Raw genomic sequence first — 17,099 nt, 5'->3', positions numbered from 1 at the left:
TGACTAAGTGTTGAAATAATTTAACCACTGTGATTTTGATGAAAAATGACTTATGAGTTTTGATGCAGGTGTATTGAAACAATATTTCATAAAGACTTGGCTCTAATGAGGGTCATTAGACCAATTTTGGCAATAAATGCATAGAATTAGACGTACAGTCTAACTCATCAGAGTTAGACGTGTAATCTAATAGATGTAAAGAATTAGACGTAAGTCTAATGAATACACGAAATTAGACGTAAGTTTAATGCATAGAATTAGACGTACAGTCTAACTCATCGAAGTTAGACGTGTAGGCTAATAGATGTAAAAATTAGACGTAAGTCTAATGAATACACGAAATTAGACGTAAGTCTAATATGTTCGGAATTAGACGTACAGTCTAACTCATCGGAGTTAGACGTATAGTCTAATAGACTTGTAATTAGACGGATGGTCTAATAGATATTTGGAATTAGACGTACAATCTAACTCACTGGAGTTAAACGTGTAGTCTAATATATTTACAATTAGACGAATAGTCTAATTTGTTCGGAATTATACATGTAGTCTAACTCAGTGGAGTTAGACGTACCGTCTAATGGTTATTGGATAATTAGACATGTGGTCTAATTAGTGAAAGTTAGACGTGCGTCTAACTCCTTCAGACAAGTCTGAGGTAGAATCGGAATTAGACGTGTAGTCTAACTCAGTGGAGTTAGACGTACTGTCTAATGATTATTGGATAATTAGACGTGTGGTCTAATTAGTGAAAGTTAGACGTACGTCTAACTCCTTCAGATAAGTCTGAGGTAGAAACAGAATTAGACGTGTAGTCTAACTCAGTGGAGTTAGACGTACTGTCTAATGGCTATTGGATAATTAGACGTATGGTCTAATTAGTGAATGTTAGACGTGCGTCTAACTCCTTTAGACAAGTATGAGCTAGAACCGGAATTATACGTGTAGTCTAACTCAATGGAGTTAGACGTACCGTCTAATGGTTATTGCAATTAGACGTTAGTCTAATTCTATTAGACCAGGCGGTCTAATAGACGTTTTTTTATTAAAAGGAAATGTGTGATTTCATTAGACTAATTTTACAATTCGTCTAACTGAAATACGTCTAATGTTCAGTTTAAGCAGTATGCTTGAAACTAACATTTCACCTACCCATGTGCTATAGCTGTACCCTACTCCTGCTCCACTTTCTAGTGAAGATTAGTACAATAGCTATATGCAACCAACCAAGGAATGCCATGTAAGAGAATTTTCCTCACATTACTTGTTTTACAGGTACATCCTTGATGGAATATTCGGCGCACTACTAGTGATGTACGACCACGATCCTTGTGCTCAGAACCTGCTGTGTACAATGGAGGCTTTCCAATGAAAGAGTGCCACGTATCATTCTAAAAGATTCGACCGTTAGCTCCTGCTCAGTATTTAACAAATCAAAAGGACAACGGATAATCTGCCTCACGAATTAGCCATATACAATGAACAAGCAATCTCATTTTGTAGAGAGAGAAACTACTCAATCATCTTGCTTACTAAACTCATACTGTGAAGCTGCTTTCTGATTGTACTGTGTGTGAATCAAGAGAGAGCTAGAATCAAAACACCTTTAACTGAGTGATATTCATCATCTTGTAATTGAACAGAAAGTGTTCTGTTCAATAGTGAGCTAAGTGTGTGTAAACTGTATTTGATTCGAATCATATTATAGTGAATCCTTCCGGTGGTTGGAAGAAGGGGCGACGTAGGAGAGTTTCTCCGAACATCCATAAACAAACTGTTGTGTTCTTTCATTTCTGTCATCTTTTCATATTTCATCTTGTGCTTCAAACCCAAGTAAACAATTCCGCCTTGAATCCGTTTCAAGTGTTTACAAGTGTTTGCGTAGAATAGAAAGCGAATTAAATCCATAACATGATTTCTTTCAAACCGTTTTTTATAAGTCTTCATCCTTAGCCAGACCCCCGTCTCTATTGATAAAGCCGATCCTATCAAACTGCTTCATTCATTCGATTCAAGAAAGTTTCTGAAATAAAATATCTCACTTACTATCTAGCTGTGAATAGATTGTAATTACATACTGTCTTTTCTTTGAGAAAACTTTAGTGTTGTAAGTTGAACAAAGGTTATTTTGTTCAACATAGAGTTAGCTAGATCAGTGAGTTGTATTCGATTAAGAGTATTTAGTTGATATCATTCCAGTTGTGGAAGAAGGGGTGACGTAGGGGGATTTTCTCCGAACATCCATAAACAACTCCCTTTGTTCTTTACTTTTTACCTCTTTCATCCGATTGTTCAAAGCTTCAAATCCGCCGAACACTTCCTCACTTGAATCCGTTTTAAGAGTTCGAAGGATTTGCGAAGAATAGAAACAAATTTTAACTTCTAACAGAGTTAAAATCGAACTGAAGTGTATAAGCTGTTAACAATAGTTAGACCTTAGTCTCTATTGGTAATACCGATCCTCTCAACCCTGTTAACCCAGACGTCCAAACGCAAGACGAAACGCCAACGAAGCGTTTATTTAAACAAAATGACGTCGTTTTGTTCTCCTTCTTCACCGAGACAGGGGAATGCCGACAAAATACGATCGATGTCGGCGATCCTTCCAAAAACTCTATCTTCGCCATCTTTCATCCTTATCCCTTCAAACTTCAGCAACGTGCACATCTCTTCCTCTCCATCATTATCCCTAAGGATTAAAGTCAAAATCTACCATAGAACTAGGCTGACGAGGAAAAACATAAACGGAGAAGAAGAGTTTCAGAAGTTAAATTCAATATGAATTCAACTTCGAAACCAATCTAGTTTGAGTATAAATAATCCCTAGGTGTTCTTCATTCAATTCATCGAACATAATCCACTAATTACAGTCTGCTTGAAGATGTTAAAAAAGCTTCGTCGACTGGTTTTAAAACAAACTGCTTTGGTGTTCTAAATTTCAATCTAGAGCTTTGGAAAGCTTCGTAAAGTTCACTAGAGCGTTCGCCAATCACTAGTAAGTTTCCAAACCTGCTGTAATTCAAGTTAGGATTTAAAATTGAAAATTTTGAAGTTCGACTAGGTTGATCTTATTTAAGGTTCAATTTCGTGTTTTCTAAAGTCGAAATCAATCCTGAGATGATATCCAAGTTTTCTGTCGAAAGAGATTTCATCAATTTAACCTCAATCAAAAAATCCAAAATTATTTTAAAAATCTAGAAATTTTGAAATTCATGTTTTTGAGCTTTTAAGCTTCAATTTTGATTCAAATAGTTGCCTAATATGTTTGAAAAATGTTAGGATAATTTTTAAATCATAAAATATGTATCCCGATAATGTTTGATCGAACTGAAAATTTTGAAATAAAAAGTTTAAATTTCAGTTTTATAGTTTGTTACAAAGCTCACTTGATGTTCTTATTTTGGTCGTGTTCAGTTGTAAACATCATTTCGAAGCTGTTGGAACAAGAATTATGCCACGAGATGGTCTAATTCAAGAGATCCCAAATATTGCCCTAGAAATCGTTATGAAAAGAGATGGTCTTAAGGCTCGATTAATCAAGTTTAATATTAGGAGTTATGATCCCTACATTAATATGAGTTGTTTGCAACATACCGATCATATTTTCATGATCTATATCAAAAGATACAAACTTGTAATTTTCATACCAAATGAAGAACACTCTATGTTCTTGAACCGAGTCCTATAGGACCGATGACCAATAAATAAGACCGAGATTTCTCAGTCCTGACCAAGACCGAGGTCCGAGAAAATTGATCTAGGACCGAGACCTAGGACCAATGTTTTGAGTTAGGACTGAGCCCTATGTCCGATGTTATTGAGAAATGACCGATGTTATTGAGTAAGGACCGAAAAATCCAACTGAGGATTTTCACCTAGGACCGAGAGGTCTAACTTGGTATCGAGCCTCCCAAGACCCATGACCGAGAAATCTTGATCTGGGACCGAGAATCCCAAACATAGGACCGACCAATCTGAGTTTAGGACCGAGCTTCCTGAACCCTATGGCCGAACCCTCCAGTCCTCTAACTAAGTATCCCAAGCCCCGATTCAAAGTACCCTCGGTCTAGACCGAGCCCATCATGTCCCAGACCAATAAAAAACAAACCCAAGCTTTAGGATAACAGTCCTAAGGCTTGTTTGGTTCCACTTTTAAAAATTCAAAATTATTTTTATAATTTTGGAATCACAATCCATTTTCAAATAATTCCGAGAAGTCAGAAAATGATTTTAGAATATTTTCGGGTTATTTCCCAAACAAATATTTTGACTAAGACTCCCTTTGGAATTTATTATCAAATTCTAATATTTTTCTGATTATTTAAAATTAAATCCCAAAATTAATTGTTTTTAGTTAATTACAAAAGCTGTATGGAATCAATGAAATCTTTTAAAATAATGTTTTATTTTAAAAGAAAATTTATGACACGTAAACTGAGGTTTAATTTCTTGATCCTCAAGCTTTTCACGGAACCTACACAAATGTTTTTTTGGGGTTATACTTCTATCATCATACTTGTTATGCATGATGTAATAAAGGACAATCCTTGACTATAGAACCTAAGGAAAATAAAATCAGGTTACAACATCAAGAGTTTATCCAACACAAATTCCTTTCTTTGTTATGACCTAGTGGCACAGGTATATGGAGTCAACAATTCATGGACACAAGAGATCTAGTCATAGGAAACTTTTTATAGAAAGCTCTACTATAAGAATCTAACAATTATTTTACAAGATATGCTATTTTGTTGTAATTCATAACTCTCTCCCTTAAATAATACATGGCTAGTCCTTAGTTCTTCTTCTTAAAGCTTTGTTAATTCTATCTTTTCCCTCCCCCATCCTTCCCTTAGCTTGTTAATCCAGTTACACGTTATTTTCTAGCTCGAGAATTTGTCTTAGGATGGTCTTCCTTTGAGCTATACTCTAATGAAGTTCAAGCTTCATTTGTTTCTTTTAAGTCGAATTTCTAGAGCAGGAGCCGATGACATTGATATTTTCCCATATCTTCTAAACTACTTTTGGTACAATTATTACTCTTAAGGATGAAAATTAGATATATTATTCTTCAACATGTAGAAAAGCAAATAAAACTAGCAATGAAAACTATAATTGATGAATATATAACCATGTCGACTTTTGCAAAAGTGTAATAGTGACTAAAATAGAAAGAAATTGCAACAGTTATTGAATGAGGAAAGTGATGTAATCAGAATTTTGTCATTTTCATACACTCTAATAAAAATTAATATCCTAAATCAACATATTGTCGTAACAAATTCATTAATAATGTAGAAAGAGATAAAGCGAGTGAAAGAGAGATCTGTTTATTATGTTGGAAACTATAACAGAGTTCTAGATCTATCTCAGAGAGCGAATCATGGAATCATTGACATGATGATGAGATTTTCCAGACTTGCTAGCTCGTGACCTTAGTTTTTGCATCTTTAAACTTATGTTAGAGATATGGATGACAATGAGTACCCGTATACCCGATGATCGGGTTCGGGTTCGAGTATATTTTAAATCGGGGTCGGGGTCGGGAATGAGGAGTGAAAATGATTACCCGATTTGGTTTAGGGTCAGGGATGGGGAATGTGCAAAACCCAAACCCGATACCCAAAATATTATATTAATATTATATATATTTATATATATTTATTAAAAATTAAAATGACTTTTCAAATTTCACATCAATCTCATCATTAAAAATTTACATTAAATATATTATTTAATTAGTTATACCAATGCTCCACTCCACCACGCCATCATTAAATTAATTTATATATTCCCCATGACTCTTAATCTTTCATTTATTTAATAACAAAATATTTCCCCTCTCTAATCACTTCTTATTTTCAAGATTAACATCTTTTCATCTTTCATTTGTTTCAACATTTTCTCTAATTTTTGTTGTACTTCTCTCTTATTTTTGCTGAAGTTCATGTATGTATTGTTTAACTTCTACAATATAGCTATACAAGTAAGTAATATTTTCATATGTGTTTTTAATATATAGTATTTAATATATTTATAAAATAATAAATAAAAATTCATATTTTAATCGAGTAATGGGGTATCCAACGAATCGGGGATGGGGATACAAATAGATATATCCGTCTGGTGTAGGGTCGGAGATGGGTAATAAAATAAAAACCGGGTTTAGGAATGAGTACTTCACTACCCGGCGGGTAGTGTACCCATTGTCATCCTTAGTCAGAGATGGCGCGATTGATGAAAACGACCACCAGAGAGACACCGCCTATGTAGATTGGTAAGCTCCAACCAATATCGTCTGTTAGGATCGACTTCAACAATAGAAGGGGGGCTTGAATATTATTGAACTAATTTTGACTTTCAATTCGATTTTAATCCTATTAAGGACTTAAAATTTATTTCTATTCTTCAACAAATCGTTGCAATCTCTTGAACATTTTCAAATGCGAAAATGCTTGCTAGATTTGAAGTGGTAGATATAAGACTGTGAGAAGTAGTAAGGAAATGACATAGAGTTTTATGGATGCTCGGAGATAAAACTCATACATCACATCTTCTTCTGTTTACAGAAGGATTTCACTAGAAGACTTTGATTTGTATAGCGTTTACAAACCTAGTCAGAACTCAGGTCTTAACAACTGTCTATTCAGAACTTCTAGCTAACTCACTCTGTTAAACATACAACCTTTATTCAACTTACAATACTAATAATACTCACAAGTAATATCGTAAATTATTTCTCTACTTATATAATGTATGCTTAATATATACAGAGAGAGTAAAAGAATGAAAAATTGCAGAATATTGTTCCAACTATTAACTTGTTGATTGACTAACTTATTCGCCGTTGTACTCTACTACTCTTTTATATTGAAGCGTACCAACGGTCGAATATGATTCTTGGATACGTGAATTGACTGGAAGGATTCGCCGTATCAAGACTCCAAATATTCAGGGATTGTGAATTGACTAGGAGGATTCACCGTACCGTGAATCCAGGTATTCATAGATTGTGAATTGACCGGGAGTATTCGCCATTGTACTCTGCTGCTTTTTATATTCGAAATATAGCAACAGTCGAATATACTTCTTGGATACGTGTCAACTTTCTGATGCTTGTAAGTGGCAGTTATATCTGCTGATAGCGAACACTGTTGTTTTCTGCTCTTTAGATTGCTGCTGAAGCAAAGTTGCTGCCAGCGCTTCTTCAAACGGCTGCTGAAACAAGGCTGCTGCCAGCGCTTCTTCAAACTACTGCTGAAGCAAGACGTATGCTCGCGTTTCTTTAGACTACTTCTGAAGCAAGGCGTCTGCTCACGCTTCTTTAGACTGCTGCTGAAGCAAGATGTCTACTCGCGCTTCTTTAACACATCTATTAAAGCCAGCGTGCTGAAACCAACTCTACTATTGGTAAGCCTGCTGCCAATGTCTCTCCAGCTCTACTACCAGTGCCTCTTGAGTTATGCTTGCGCATGAAACAATTGCATAACTTAGTTTTATTCATTTAATAACGCACCATCAAAACTATGTCGTATTGATTATCCTAAGTTCATTTTAATCAATTAAATCATTTTTCTTAATTTAACTTAATTAATTATTTCCTTTTAATTAATTCCCTCTTTTTCTTTATCTAACTTAATCTAACAATTTTTCCATTTTTGATGATGTTAAAACTAAGTTAAGAGTAGAGAATTAAAGATAAATTATATGTTTACATATGAACAAAATGTACAAATTAAATATATTTCCTTTTAAGTTTGAGCATTCAGCTGACTTCCTCTTTGTTTTCCCTTTAGAGGAGGAGTCATCTTAAATTAATAAATCATCTTAAATATATATTTATAAATAAATAATGATAATGATAATGATAATGATAAAAGGGGTCAAATTTTATAACGGTAGAAAATATTCAATATTTTTTCCATGTTTTTTATTATTTATTATTAGATAGGATGAGTGATAGGTGAGGAAATTTGGGAGAAAAAATAAAGTGTCACCACATCACTGACTGAAAAAATAGTAAATGGTGAGAATGATTAGAAAAAAGTAAAGTGTGAGAAGAGAGAGAAAATTAGTTATTTTTTTATATAGCGAATCAGATTGAGATATGTCATTCCCTCTTCCAATCATTTGTCATTAGATAATTTGATATTCTAACTTTTGCGATGTAATAAAATAATGGTATTAGAATTATTTATTTATTTTTATATTATTTTATGTTCTATTTAAAAAAATAACCACATTTTCTAATTTTTTATTATTAAATAATAAATTTAATTATGTATTTTTTATAGTTTAATAACATAGACATATCATATATTAATAGTTCAATCCATGCCATCTCATTATTGGAATGCTAATTATTTCACTATTGATTATCTCATCACCGACTACCAAGCCCGTTTTGGGAAAGAAAATTTCATATTAATGTTTGTATAAACGAACTCTTGATTATGCATATATGAATGTTTTTGGATTTGCATGTTATAATCTAACGAGATCATACAATCAACACAAAATGGACTTTAAATATATTCGTTGCACGTTCATTGGATATAGTCCCCATCATAAAAGATATTGATGTCTACATATTCCTACTAGTCATATATATTTTTCACAACATGTTACTTTCGATAAACACAATGGCGAATCTATGATTTATTTTTTCCCTAGGCTAAAAAGATTATAGGTATTACACTTAAGAATTTTAATTTAATTGATTCACGGATACCCTTACTAAAATAAAATAAATATACAAGATCTAAAACGTGATGGGAATACCGGATTTAAACATCAAATTTATATATTTAAAATTTTATCTCATATTATTGAAAATTTAAAAATAAGACAAAAGAAAATCTATGAAATTTAAAAATCTTTGAAATATTATTTAAGTTACAACCTTCTATTCTTTATAGAATAAAATTTATCTAGTATAGAATCAGAATTAACATCTTCAACAAACTCTCGTTCAACATAAATTATAATAGTATCTACTAAAAACTCTTTTTCCATCATATTCTTTTGAACAATTTTCACATTTTTATTGCTGAAAATAATATTTCTGTAGTGGCGGTAGAAATTGACAAAGTCAAAATAAATCGAATCAATCTATCAATCAAATTATAATTTGATGACTAGTTTATTTCAACTAATCTGTGACATAATTCACTGATGGAAAACATATTTTTAAAATTCCCATTATGAGAAACATAAATTTTATAATGTTGGAGTTAAGATCTCAAATAATGCATTTTTGTTCACTGAAATCTTCTAAATAATTCTTTTCAGCTAACTTTCAAATATCTCTACCTTTAAATAATTTAAAGATATCTTTTGGGTTTAAAGTAAACTAAGTATAAGGAGCTCTATTGCTTCATAAATAAATCAAGAATTCAACTATTTTGTTAAAAATCTATCACTGAATTAAAAATATTAAAATGTTAGTGTTGATGAATTGTCAATTAATCCTTTTATTGGCCAGGGCTAAAATCCTTAATCTTAAGGTCGAGACCCTCGGTCCTGGTTTAGGATTCTCGGTCGTGCTGCTAAAGCCTCATAGTCTTGAGGCTAGAATCCTCGGTCCGGTGCATATGTCCCTTAGTCGTGTGCGGAAGTCTCCCGGTCCTAAGACTAGAATCCTCAGTCGGGTGCGAAAGTCTTCCAGTCCTAAGGCTAGAATCTTCGGTCAAGTGCGAAAACCTCTTAGTCCTGAGGCTAGAATCATCAGTCGAGTGCCAAAATTCTCGGTCGAACCTCTTGGGTCCTAGGTTCGAAGATTCTTGGTGGATGTCGAAAATTCCCGGTCTTAATCGAACCTAAGCTAGGTTCCTTGGTTCTCGAGAACATCAAAACTGCATGTTTTATAGTTTTGATTAAGGCCTCAATTCTTTGATCCAATGGTATGGGAAGCTTCACAAAGCTCTCAAGATTATTATGAACATCATCTTGAGGTGTCATTCGATCTGGATGATGTTCCATTTAACCAAAACAATTTTGATGTAAAAATTGGGTTTTTGGTTTTTAGGCTTTAATGAAGTGTAAGTAGTTTTCCAATAGCTTCATTATGTTTCATATGATTAATTGGAATCAAAACATGAACAATACATGTTCATTTTGATCAATTCAAGAACTTGACTTTTTCATTTTTTATGAAAATTTTGATTTTGATCAAACGTGATTTGGATGGATTAGAACTGGTCCAAATAAGTTCCCAACATCATTATAAACTTGTTCGGAAGCTTTTTGGGTTGTTGTTCTTGAGCAATAACTCAAGAACATGAAATCCGATTTTAAATATTTTCAAATTCAAATTTGTGTTTTTTTATTTAGATCAATTGATCGTCTTTGGCCTCAACAGAAAGCTCACAAATGATCCTAAATCGTTTTTCAATCAAAAAATCGAATAACCAGACGGTATACAAAACTGTCCAAACTAAAATGTAAAAATTCCAATTTAAACTGGTAATTCAATATAAATGATGATTGGAAACTTACCAAATATTGGAGAACACTCAACCTTAGGAAACCTTTGGGGATGCATGGATCTAAGCTTTGATGCATTACATAGAATTTCTGAAAATTCAGAAGTTTTAAGTTGTAATGGCAAATTTCTGAATTTTATAATTGGAGACTTGATATTGGATCTCCTACTTTCGGATTGATCAAGGGAGGTTATTTATAGCCTCCCAAGATCAGTTTGAGAAGCAAGTGGGCTTCATTAAGGAAAACGACCATAATTGTGTTTTGGCTGTTTTCTGGCCAGTCACCGGTGTAGGCCATGATTACGATCATAGCTTAAGTGAAATAATCACCAAAGTAGGGTGATCATTTCACCTTTTGAACAAGGTCAAAAGATGGAAAAATAATAGAGTTCCATCTTTGAAAATCAAAGATGGTTGTTGTTCATATCCGTCCGACGTCACGAGAAAGACAAAGACATAGGATAAAACGACGTCATTTTGGGCTTCCGCGTTTTCCAGTAGAAGGAGAGCCAAAATGACATCGTTAATGGACACACTTAGTTAGCGTTCCGTCCATGGTATGTTAGCGCGTAGGCGTTTCGCTTGCATGACGTTAGAGCAGTAGTTTGGTGATTCGCTACTTCGCGCACGTGTCTTTGCTTCGTTGTAGTGAGCGACGCGGTGGATTTTAGGCATTTGGTGATCTCCAACGCCTATCTGAAGGTTGTGACTTATGATGTACCGATTCTTCTGAGCTTTGACTGCACTTGATTACAAATATATATTTTTTTATATAGCCTTAAGGGTTTGTTTGAAATTGGTTTTCCTTTAACCCTTTTGACTTTGTTTTTAAATCTTTAAAAAATATACAAAATATTTAAAATAAATATGATATATATTTTATCAATTTATTTTATTTTTGTATATATTTGATTAAATAATTTATTTGGGATAAAATGGATATAACATTTATCTTAAATTATTTATTTTAATCCCTTTGTTTTTTCTAAAATTAATTTGAGATAAAATGAGTATAATATTTATACTAAATAATTTTATTTATTTTTTCCATTATCTTTAATTAATGATGACTTAATTATCACAATAATTATTCCAAATAATCATTTAATTAGGTTTTAGACTTGGTTTTAATTATTTTGATTTTATTTATTCAAAAATAATCAAAATAACTATTTTTAAATTTATAAAATTGGTTTGTATGTTTTTAGTGCTTATACAGTGCCCTCTCGAATCGAATTTGATAATAACAAACTAGTTTTGAAAACACAAATTCAAGTATGATATTTAACACTGAGTTTTTCTCATCTAATTTATATTATTGAGGGTGATGGAAATGTAGAACATGTAGTGAGCTTATGTTGAAGTGACCTAATATTGTTGTATGTAGCATTCGTCAAGGTGTTTCCAAGCATTGATCAGGGATCTTTCCTTGGTGACTATCCTAACAAGGATAGTTTCTTGAAGCCTGTTTCACAGATTTCAATAAAGTATTCGTAAAATGCATAGGACAAAGATAATCTCAGACTTTTGAAAAATCAACTCATATTAATCATGAATATGAACAGATTATCAAGATAGTTATGTATAAACGATTAAAGTTAATGTCACTTAAGGAGACATAAAAGAGGACATGAAATTTTTAGTAACTTTTCACGTGGGTTACTAACAAGTAACATTTTAGCAATGATCATATGTACATAATCATAAGGCTTTCCACAAATAGATCTTTAGTGAAATCTGATGAACTTCGTCACTAGGCTTACTAACAAGTAGTACTTAGGGAGATCATATACAAACGATCGTGATACTATCAACATATAAGTTTATTATGGGAGTTATGAAAAATTTACATCAATGTTACTAATAGGTAATGCTTAAGGCCATCATATATAAATGATCGTGGTACTATAAATATCAATAGAAAGGGTTTTTTTGTTTGTGAATTAAGAGAAGTACCTATTTCAAAAATATGATTTCGATTGAATACATATCGAGATATAGGGTTTTGGTATCTATCTAAAGATAGGTTTTGGTTACCTATTGAGATATAGGATTTTGGTACCTATCGAGAGATAGGGTTTGAATACATATCGAAAGATAGAGTTTGGGTACCTATCGAGAGATAGGGTTTGTGTACCTATCGAGAGATAGAGTTTTGGTACCTATCGAGAGATAGGGTTTGGGTACCTATCGAGAAATAGGGTTTTGGTACCAATCGAGGGATAGGGTTTGAGTACCTATAGAGAGATAGAGTTTGGATACTTATCGAGAGCTAGGGTTTTGGTAGATCATATACGAATAATCTCGTTAATTATCGACATATAAGGTTTTGGATCATGTATGTATGATCTTGATACTTATCGATAGATAAGGTTTTGGTTAGATCATGTATGCATGATCGTAATGCTTATTGAAAGATAAGGTTTTGACCGAATCGTGTACGAATGATATCTCGTACCTATCGAAAGATAGGGTTTTGGTGGATTATGTACGAATGATCTTAGATGCTTATTGACAAATAAGGTTGAAGACATGTCGACAATTAGAGTTTTTATGGAGGATCATGTACAAATGATCTCGGGTGCTTATTGATAGATAAGGCTGAAGACCTATAGGCTATCGACATATAGGGTTTTTGTGGTGGATCATGTACAAATGATCTTAATACTTATCGATAAATAAGGCTTTTGGATTTATTGACAAATAGGAGTTTTAATGGAATTGTGTTAAAACAATGTCTCGCACCTATCGATAAATAGGGTTTTAGTGGATAATGTATGAATGATTTGTGTATTTATCGATAGATAAGGTTTGGATACATATTAACAAATAAGGTTTTTAGACGAAATAGTGTAAAAATGATGTCCTGTACCTATCAACAGATAGGGTTTTAGTGGATCATGTACGAATGATCTCGGTACTTGTCGATAGACAATGTTTGGATATCTATTAACAAATAGGGTTTTTAGACGGAATCGTGTAAATACGATGTCTCATATCTATCGACAAATAGCGTTTAAAAGGATCATGTACGAATAATCACGATAATTATTGATAAATAAGGTTTGATTATCTATTAATACTTTTTTTTACGAACATAAAAAGATGATTTTTTAATTGGAATATGTTTCCTCACGACATGAAGCAACTCACATTCTCGTAAAGCTATACTATGAGTCAATTTCCAAGTTCCTTGCAACAAATTGGGCATGTACAACCTGTATTATCGAACTTGATCTTGAAGGAGAATGCAAGATATCCAATTCTTATGACCTTCTTTAAATAGAATTAAAAGTAAGATAATATCTCATTTGTTGATAGAATATGAAATTGAGATTTCCCAACAAGAATATTTTCTTACTTGTCATAAGATGTATCCTTGTAAAATCATTTAGTTCATTCAATTATACCATATTTTGAAAATAAGTTTGCTTGGATACCATATCAAAATTGTTTCATATTTGTGGATAGATAAATTACTACTTCAAAAGATTGGACCAACATTTTATGTGATTTTCTTGTCAGGGAGCTCCCGTAAATGTGGAAGTTAAACCAGCTAGCAATGTTATCCCCAATTACCAACTATCATTACTTGTTCATATTCAAGTAAAGGATTGTGACGTTCAAACACTTGCAGATCTTACTCGTAATCTAACAAAAAGGTTTTGACATTTTACTCTTTAGGGGATTCATTATGCATTGCAAACGATTATTTGGAAGCATCATTTTTTTAGAAGCTTGCTAACAAGTCAGTTTGAAACTTGCAGGAGGCACTGGTATCTGAATTGAGGCACATAAATGATGACCATGGTAGAAAAAGAAGCAATTTGGAGAACTCAGAACCTTTTAAGAAGCAATATGCTATTATAATAGTTTAACTAAATGAAATTAATGAGCAGGTATGTACAAAAGCTCCTTGAAATAAATATTTTATACTTAAAACATGTTTTTCAGGTCTCTTCATCTCTTTTCTGCTTAAGGCAACGAAATGGGTATCAGGGGAACTCTATATTAGTTTTGCCACAACCTGCAGCCAATTTAGGGGCACTTGTTTCTCCTTAAGCTTATGTGATCATCCTATGAACCCTGTACAGGACTCCGGATTTCATGTTAAGGACGTTGTTGAAAGATCTAGAGCAAAAGCTAGGACGTTGGTAGATGCCGCTATGCAGGTGAGGAGATTCATCGTCGTGTATTTTTTTTGGCTATCTGCACCTAAATTGAGCTATATGAAAACTAGTATAAAATGACTATATTATTCTTTAGATCATGATCCATATTATAATACGTGGATTTTATTGCTTCATTTGTAATACAAATTACTTTTTTGTTCCGACTTACCGATTGGTTCTTTAATACTGTCACACAATGTTATCAATGAATCAAGGTACAAATATTTCGGGAGAGGATCGAAAAAAATAAATTTAACCAATATAATATATTTTAGATATAATATAAAGATAATATATATATATAAGATATTATCATAAATTGTGATAATATCGATATTATATTAGTTTTTTTTTATAAGTTTAATTTAATGTCTATATAAAAGACATGCCTTATATAATTGAGAGAGGATCTAATACAATTTTCTTTTATATTCTAACATGGTATCAGAGCCAAACTTTTGTCCTTGAACACAAAATATAGTCTTCCACTGCCTCCATCAATGATTACTTTAAGTCATAGATGTATGGCTCAAATAAAACTCTACCACCTCTCTTCATTTCTTTTTATTCTTCCTTCTCCTCTTTGCTATTCTCCTTTGCGTCGTCCACTACCTCATTTTTTTTGTCGTTCGGTTTATCATTTCCTATGTCTTTTTCAAACCCTAACCCTAGCGTCATTCACTTCCGCTAGTTCATTTGGTTTGGAGCAAGTGGTGCCATTGCCTTCGGATTCGAAACAACTGGTGCCTTGACTTTAGTCGCTTCCACACCTTCCTTTGGAACATCTGGTGTCTCGACTTCCGCCGCTTCCACGCCTTCCTTTGGATTTGGCGCAACTAGAGCTTCTATTCCTTTCAGATCTGGATTAACCAAAACAGTGACTTCCACAACCTCCATTTCTTTATTAGGATTTGGATCAACCATCGCTAGTTCTTCGCCCTATCCTCCTTTTGGGATGACAATTAGTGCATCGTCGTCTCCTTTTGGTGCATCTACTTTCGGATCATTTGCGACCTTAGTAGCGCTTGGATCTTCATTTGCTGCTACTATGACTGGGAACCTTCTTCGTCTTCGACTGCTACACCATCGTTGTTTGGTGTTTCTTCGAGTTCTTTTTGAAGAGTTTCGATCAAATCTCAGCATACATCGTTCGCCTGCTTCGATTGCGGGGTGTAATAAATATAATCAATATAATATATTTGAGAAATAATATAAAGATAATATATATGTAAAATATTATCATAATATAATAAATTGTGATAATATCTATATTATGATATATTAATTTTCTTATAAGTTTAATTTAATGTCTATATACCTTATGTAATTTAGATGATTCAATACAATCTCCTTTTATATTCTTACATAAGTGACTATAAATTAGGTAAACAATAGGCTTCTTCTAAATGACTCGGGTTTGCTATCCATTCGGCCATCTATGACCCCTCTAGATACTGCTATTTCCACTGCATTCATTAAACGAAGATAAGTTAAAGAGGAATATGGCAGACAAGAATGATTCTCAAATTCCATCAGAACTCATCAGTCATTGTGTGGCAACTCTTCTCATGATTCAGGTAAAATCTTGAATAATAAATAAAATTATTATTATTATGCAAATAAAGTTTGATATGTATATATACTTGTTGTTAACAAATGCAGAAGTGCATTGAACGGCAGTTTCCACCAACGGATGTAGCTCAGATACAGGATTCGACAGTTACTAGTTTGCAGCCATGCTGTTCTCAGAACCTCCCTCTATATTCGGAGATCCAAAAGTGCATGGAAATCATTAGAAATCAAATATTGGCTCTGATACCTACTTAACTTCTTGATTATTATTTCTTCTTTTGTACATTTAACTAATAATCGATAACGCATGCAGTAGAGATGGTGTTTCTAACAGCTTGTGCGTTTTCTTGCAATTTTTCAAGTTGCTTACATTTGAATTGATCTGTCATTTTGAGGATCGATGTTTTTTTTTCTTTCTATTAAGGATATGGGGATCTTCCATTTGAGTATTTGGATTCAGAAATTTAAATACTATATTGAAGATGTTTCTATTTATGAACTGTGTAAAATTTTGCCTTGAGAAATATCTTTGATAAACTTTTTGTTCTTTCAATCCATAAGTTCATGGTTATTGGGGATCTAGCTATTGGATCAAGTAATATAGATAACAATGAATGCTATTTGTTTTTTAAAACCAAATTCGAAACTTTCTTCTTTTCAAAATCATACATTTGATGAACTTACTAACTTAGTTGATTTTGAGAGTAAAAAATGGCTTGGAATCCTACTTTGGGGTGTTGTACGTAGTTGAATTTAAAAAAAAAAAATTCAATTGAAGATATGTTCAACAATTTATTTAAAAAACTGCAAAATGATGGACAACAAAAATCCTTTCACAAGTTATAAAAGAAATTTAATTAAATTTGTAGTC

This window comes from Impatiens glandulifera, chromosome 7, assembly GCF_907164915.1.
Source record: "Impatiens glandulifera chromosome 7, dImpGla2.1, whole genome shotgun sequence".
NCBI lineage: Eukaryota > Viridiplantae > Streptophyta > Magnoliopsida > Ericales > Balsaminaceae > Impatiens > Impatiens glandulifera.
Note: the sequence above shows the minus strand (reverse complement) of the source record.